This window comes from Felis catus, chromosome A3 (assembly GCF_018350175.1).
Source record: "Felis catus isolate Fca126 chromosome A3, F.catus_Fca126_mat1.0, whole genome shotgun sequence".
Lineage (NCBI taxonomy): Eukaryota > Metazoa > Chordata > Mammalia > Carnivora > Felidae > Felis > Felis catus.
This window is the reverse complement of record NC_058370.1, coordinates 48,332,905-48,339,852: the sequence shown is the minus strand read 5'-3', so window position 1 is coordinate 48,339,852 and position 6,948 is coordinate 48,332,905.

The following is a 6,948-nucleotide window of genomic DNA, read 5'->3' as shown; positions in this document are numbered from 1 at the left end:
TTGCAGGATGGTGCCTGGGCCCTGGGAAATCTTGATACAGGCCTGGCTTTGGGGCCAGTTCTAAACTTACAGTGGTGAGTTTCTCAAGTCACCACCTGCCCCAACACTGGGCTCTTGGACTTTCCCCTGAGAATCTCTGAGGATCACTGAGTGTATAGACCTTGACTTAAGTCAAGCGGCTATAAACTTTACCCCAAGAAGGACATAAGACCATTGGGTTACCTTGCTTCACCCCTGGAATAAACCTTGGGGACAGTCACCATATACAGCTACCTGAATTACAGGGAGACAGATCTGGATGCAAGGGCAGCTCACCTCCTATCTTCCTGCCTCCAAAGTTCCGATGCTAGGACAAGGCATAGGCAGGGAATGAGTTGGCTCAGTGCCCCAGGCCAGATGAGCTCCCAAATCAGTAAAAAGGCATAAAAATTATCAAGGATGCAAGAAGAAGCTAAACCACTCTCCCAGAAGCCTACAGAATAGGGAGAGGAAGTTCCAGAGGAACCCTGGCCTGGAAATGAGGCTGCTTAGGGGCATGGAGGCTGCTTGGAGCTCTAATCACCTCAGGTCTATTCAGGGATGGGAGATGAGAGCTCTGAGTGAAGACTGCAATGAGGGAACCCCAGCAGATCAGCCCTTTCTGCCTGCCGGGGATACACTAACCAAGAATCCTAGGGGAGCATGGCTCAACCACACTCACTGAATCCCCTGTGTTCTATGCAGGCCCCTTCCGGACTCAGTGAGTTCAAACCACATACTCACAGTTTGATAAAGTCTTAAATGCATTTCCATTGAATATCACTCAATGCAAAAAGGGATAGACACCAAGTTACAGCCTAACTTCTGATCCATGAGGAATTCCATATCAACTTCTGACATTGAGGCATGTATATTCATCAGCCCTAATGTTGCTGCTTTCCCTTTCATAGACTATAATTAACATCTTCACCAGCTTCTTCTGGTCTTTGCTTCTGAGATCACCAAGAACTCAGCCTGGGCTTTCAGCGGGAGCACTAAGAAGCCGGCAGACCCACCTTGAGAATGCAGACTCTGGAGGACATGCTCTCACAGAGGGCATCCTCCCAGGACAAGACAGAGTCTTCTGGAGAGTTGTTCTGCCTCTTTCATCACTGTCTCTCTTTTGTTTTCCCTGTACCTTGTTCATTGGCCCTTTATATTTATTTCTCAGTCTTATCCACTTTGCCTTCTATTCTCTCAAGTTTGTCCTCTCTCCATATTTTTCCTTTTTCTCTTCTCAGTTTTCACGTTGATTTCTTCCCTAATGGATTTGATAGGCATTTAAGACATATTGTTTTTTTAATATGAAATTTATTGTCAAATTAGTTTCCATACAACACCCAGTACTCATCCCAACAGGTGCCCTCCTCAATGCCCATCACCCACTTTCCCCTCCTTCCGATCCCCCATCAACTCTCAGTTTATTCTCAGTTTTTAAGTCTCTTATAGTTTGCCTCCTTCCCTCTCTAACTTTTTTTTCCTTTCCCCTCCCCCATGATCTTCTGTTAAGTTTCTCAGGATCCACATAAGAGTGAAAACATATGGTATCTGTCTTTCTCTGTATGACTTATTTCACTTAACATAACACTCTCCAGTCCCATCCACGTTGCTACAAATGGCCAGATTTCATTCTTTCTCATTGCCAAGTAGTATTCCATTGTATATATAAGCCACTTCTTTATCCACTCATCATTTGATGGACATTTAGACTCTTTCCATAACTTGGCTATTGTTGAAAGTGCTGCTATAAATATTGGGGTACAAGTGCCCCTATGCATCAGCACTCCTATATTCCTTAGGTAAATTCCTAGCAGTGCTATTGATGGTTCATAGGGTAGATCTATTTTTAATTTTTTGAGGAACCTCCACACTGTTTTCCAGAGTGGCTGCATAAGACATATGTAAAATATTTATTTTGCTACCTTCATACATTTTCTGTTTAGATATGCTGCAGTTTAGTAATCTGTTCACAAAGTCTTTGACATCCTTTGACATGTCTTCAAGACATGTAGTCTGCTTCCTTTCCCAGTTTCTGTTGGCTGTATTCAGTGTCTTGCTTCTAACTGATAAATAAAGTAGAAGTAACAGTCTACAACTTCAGGTACTGGCTCATAAATGGCAATGAGGTTTCCTGTTTCCCTTAGTCCCTAGCTTTCTCTTGGATCACTGCTTTGGGTTGAGCCAGGTGTGGTGTGGAGCATACCTACAGAAAGGCCCATGAGAAGATATTTGCAAATAACATATCAGATAAAGGGTTAGTATCCAAAATCTATAAAGAGCTTATTAAACTCAACACCCAAAAAACAAATAATTCAGTGAAGAAATGGGCAAAACTCACGATGGGACACTTTTCCAAAGAAGACATTCACATAGTTAACAGACACATGAAAACTTGCTGAACATCACTCATCATGATGGAAATGCAAATCAAAACCACAATGAGATACCACCTCATACCTGTCAGAATGGCTAAAATGAACAACTCTGGCAACAACAGATGTTGGCCAAGATGTGGAGAAAGACGAACACTTTTGCACTGCTGGCAGGAATGCCAACTAGTGCAGCCATTCTGGGAAACAGTATGGAGGTTCCTCAAAAAATTAAAAATAGAACTATCCTACAACCCAGCGATTGCACTACTAAGTATTTATCTGAAGGATACAGGTATGGTGTTTTGAAGAGACACAGGCACTCCAATGTTTATAGCAGTACTACTGACAATAGCCAAAGTATGGAAAGAGCCCAAATGTCCACTGACAGATGAATGGATAAAGAAGATGTGGCATATATAGAGAAGCCAAGATGGCAAAACAGCACAGAAGCCTTTTGTGTGTCTTGCATCCATGAAATACAGCCAGACCAACACTAAACCATCCTACACACCTAGAAAACTTATTGGAGGATTAACAACAGTCTGCACAACCTGAACCACAGAATTCAGCAGGTACTTGGTGCAGAGAGCTGAACTTGGGAAGCGAGAAGCCATGAAGGGTAGGGAACCCTTTTTGAGGGCAGAGAGAAAATGGAGACTGGGGAAGGGGGGAGAATACGGGAAAAGCACCCTCCCCAAAAGCAGCTGGAGAGAAAGTAGAAAACTGGAAACAGCCACAGGGACTAAACTAAAAAGGGAGAAGGGAGAAAGGAGAAAGGAGAGGGCTTAAATTCCATTAAGACTGTAAACAAGGGGAGTGCAAAGGCTGCAACTCCACAGCTTGATAATTGGTGGTGCTCTGGTGGGAAGAGCGAATCCCCAGGAACAGAGTGGTGTCCAGGAGGTTCTCAGGCTACACAGGCAAAAGCAGTTCTACTGCTGTAAGGACATTTGGTAGAGACTGTTGAAGCCACCTGGTCCCAGCAGACTCCAGAAGGTGGCCACATTTGCTGGTGCTGGGTCAAGGTCATAAAGGGTCTGGCCTGGTGCCAGATGTATGTGGTGCTTTTTCCATAATCCCTGAAATGCTGCTGCTACACTGTCTTGCGAACATTTTCTGGGACAGGCTGGCACCTGGCTGCAGTCTTGGGGCACTGGCAGCAGTAGGGTCCAGCAGGTGTTCCTGGGAGCAGCCGACATTCATCCATTGCTCATTTGGCCATTGCTCCTGTGAGACCCTCCTGCAGAGGGGCAGAACGGGTCAGAGCCACAGTCCTTCAGAAGTAAGGGGTTGGGGAAAACAGCCGCATCTGAGACAAAACTTGGGAGAGAGGTACTGCCTGGGGCCTGGTCACAGAGAGTGAAAAAGCAGGGATTGGACAAGAGCTGAAGACAGAGGACAGGTGTGCAATTGCTGATCCAAGAGAACAGACTGTGTAGCTGGGTGGCGCCATTTACACCACTCCCATGCATGTGCATACGCACCTACAAGCTCCGCAACAATCCACCCCAGTAAGCTATCACCTCCATCTAGTGGAGAGCAGAGCTGTTACACTGAGCCCCGCCCAACTGGGCCAACTTCGTTCTTCAAGAACACAAGTCTCACCGCCGGCTTAATTTATGGACTATAAAGAGCTACATAGACTGACTTCTAGGAGAAAACGAAGCAATTTTAGTCCTATTTCAATCTGCTAGCAGGTTCATCTATTCAATTTTCTTGTTTTTTTTTTCATTTTTCTTTTTCTCTTTCACAATTCTTTTCTTTTTCTTGAATACAGAAAGAGAAAAAATTCATTTTTATTTTCAATTTTTGTTGAAAATATCATTCTTTAATTTTCATTACCATATTTTTTATTTTTCTGTAATTTTTTTTCAAATTCTACTTTACTTCCATCATTTTATTTTAGTCTACTTCAGTGTATTCACATTTTCAAATTTTCAATTTCCTTTTTTTCTTTTTTCTTTCTTTTTCTTTTTTTCTATTTTTCATTTCTATTCTTTTTCTTGAATGCAGAAAGAGAAAAAACTTCATTTTTACTTTCAATTTCAATTAAAAATATTCTTATTTAATTTTCATTACTGTATTTTTTGCTTTTAAGTAAATTTTTTAAAAATCAATTTTACTTCCATCATTTTATTTTAGTCTACCACACTGTATTCACTTTTTCAAATTTTCAAACGATTTATTTTTTATTTACTTTTTATTTTTTAATCTTTTTTCTCCTTTTCATTTATTGTCTTTTTTCTTAAATGCAGAAAACAAAAAATTCATATTTATTTTTAATTTTTATTAAAAATATTTTTCTTTAATTTTTTTACTATACTCTTTACTTTTGTGTATATTTTTTCAAATTATGTTTTACCCTTACCATCTCATTTTAGTCTACTTCGGTGTATTCATTTTTTCAAATTCTCAAACGATTTCCTTTTCTTTTCTTCCCATCCCATTTTTTTCTTTTTTTTTTTTCTCTAATATGTCAAACCACTTTCAACACCCAGACCAAAACACACCTAGGATCTAGCATCATCTATTCGATTTGTGTGTGTGTGTGTATGTGTGTGTTTTAATTTTTAATTTCAATATTTTTTAATTTTAATTTTTTTATTTCAATTTTTCTACCTCATTAGTTCCTTTTCTCCCTTCAAAATGACAAAATGAATGAATTTACCCCAAAAGAAAGAGCACGAAGAAATGACAGCCAGAGATTTAACCAACACAGATACAAGCAAGATGTCTGAACCAGAATTTAGAATCACGATAATAAGAATATTAGCTACAGTTGAAAATAGAGTAGAATCCCTTTCTGCATAGATAAAAGAAGTAAAAAAATAGCCAAAATGTAATTAAAAATGCTGTAACTGAGCTGCAATCATGGATGGATGCAGGGGGGGCAAGGATGGATGAGGCAGAACAGAGAATCAGCGATATAGAGGACAAACTTACAGAGAATAATGAAGCAGAAAAAAAGAGGGAGATTAAGGCAAAAGAGCACGATTTAAGAATTAGAGAAATCGGTGACTCATTAAAAAGGAACAACATCAGAATCATAGGGGTCCCAGAAAAGGAAGAGAGAGAAATAGGGGTAGAAGGGTTATGTGAGCAAATCATAGCAGAAAACTTTTCTAACCTGGGGAAAGACACAGACATCAAAATCCAGGAAGCACAGAGGACCCCCATTAGATTCAACAAAAACCGACCATCAACAAGGCATATCATTGTCAAATGCACAAAATACTCAGGCAAGGAGAAAATCATGAAAACAGCAAGGGAAAAAAGGTTCCTAACCTACAAGGGAAGACAGATCAGGTTTGCAGCAGACCTATTCACAGAAATGTGGCAGGCCAGAAAGGAGTGGTGGGATATATTCAGTGTGCTGAATCAGAAAAATATGCAGCCAAGGATTCTTTATCCAGCAAGGCTGTCATTCAAAATAGAAGGAGAGATAAAAAGTTTCCCGACAAACAAAAATTAAAGGAGTTTGTGACCACTAAACCAGCCCTGCAAGAAATTTTAAGGGGAACTTTATGAGGGGAGAAAAGATGAAAAAAAAAAAAAATATATATATATATATATACACATATATATATACCAAAAGCAACAAAAGATTAGAAAGGACCAGAGAACACCACCAGAAACTCCAACTCTACAAGCATCATAATGGCAATAAATTCATTTCTTTCAATACTCACTCTAAATGTCAATGGACTCAATGCTCCAATCAAAAGACATAGGGTAATAGGATGAATTAGAAAACAAGATCCATCTATATGCTGTTTACAAGAGACCCACTTTAGACCTAAAGACACCTTCAGATTGAAAATAAGGGGATAGAGAACCATTTATTGTGCTAATGGTCAACAAAAGAAAGCCAGAGTAGCCATACTTATATCAGACAATCTAGACTTCAAAATAAAGACTGGATCAAGATATGCAGAAAGGCATTATATCATAACCAAGGGGTCTATCCACCAAGAAGACCTAAGAATTGTAAACATTTATGCACCAAATGTTGAGGAACCCAAATATATAAATCAATTAATCACAAACATAAAGAAACTCATCGATAGTAATACAATAATAGTAGGAGACTTCAACACCCCACTCACAACAATGGACAGATCATGTAATCAAAAAATCAACAAGGAAACAATGGCTTTGAATGACACACTGGACTGGATGGACTTAACAGATATATTCAGAACAGTTTATCCTAAAGCAGCAGAATATACATTCTTCTCCTGTGCACATGCAACGTTCTCGAGAACAGACCATACACTGGGACACAAATCAGCCCTAAGTAAGTACAAAGACTGAGATCATACCGTGCATATTTTCAGACCACAACATTATGAAACTTGAAATCAACCACAAGAAAAAATTTGGAAAGGTAACAGATACTTGGAGACTGAAGAACATCCTACTAAATAATGAATAGACTAAACAAGCAGTTAAAGAGGAAATTAAAAAAGCATATGGAAGTCAATGAAAATGATAGCACCACAACCCAAAACCTCTGGGACACAGCAAAGGTGGTCATAAAAGGAAAGTATATAGCAAT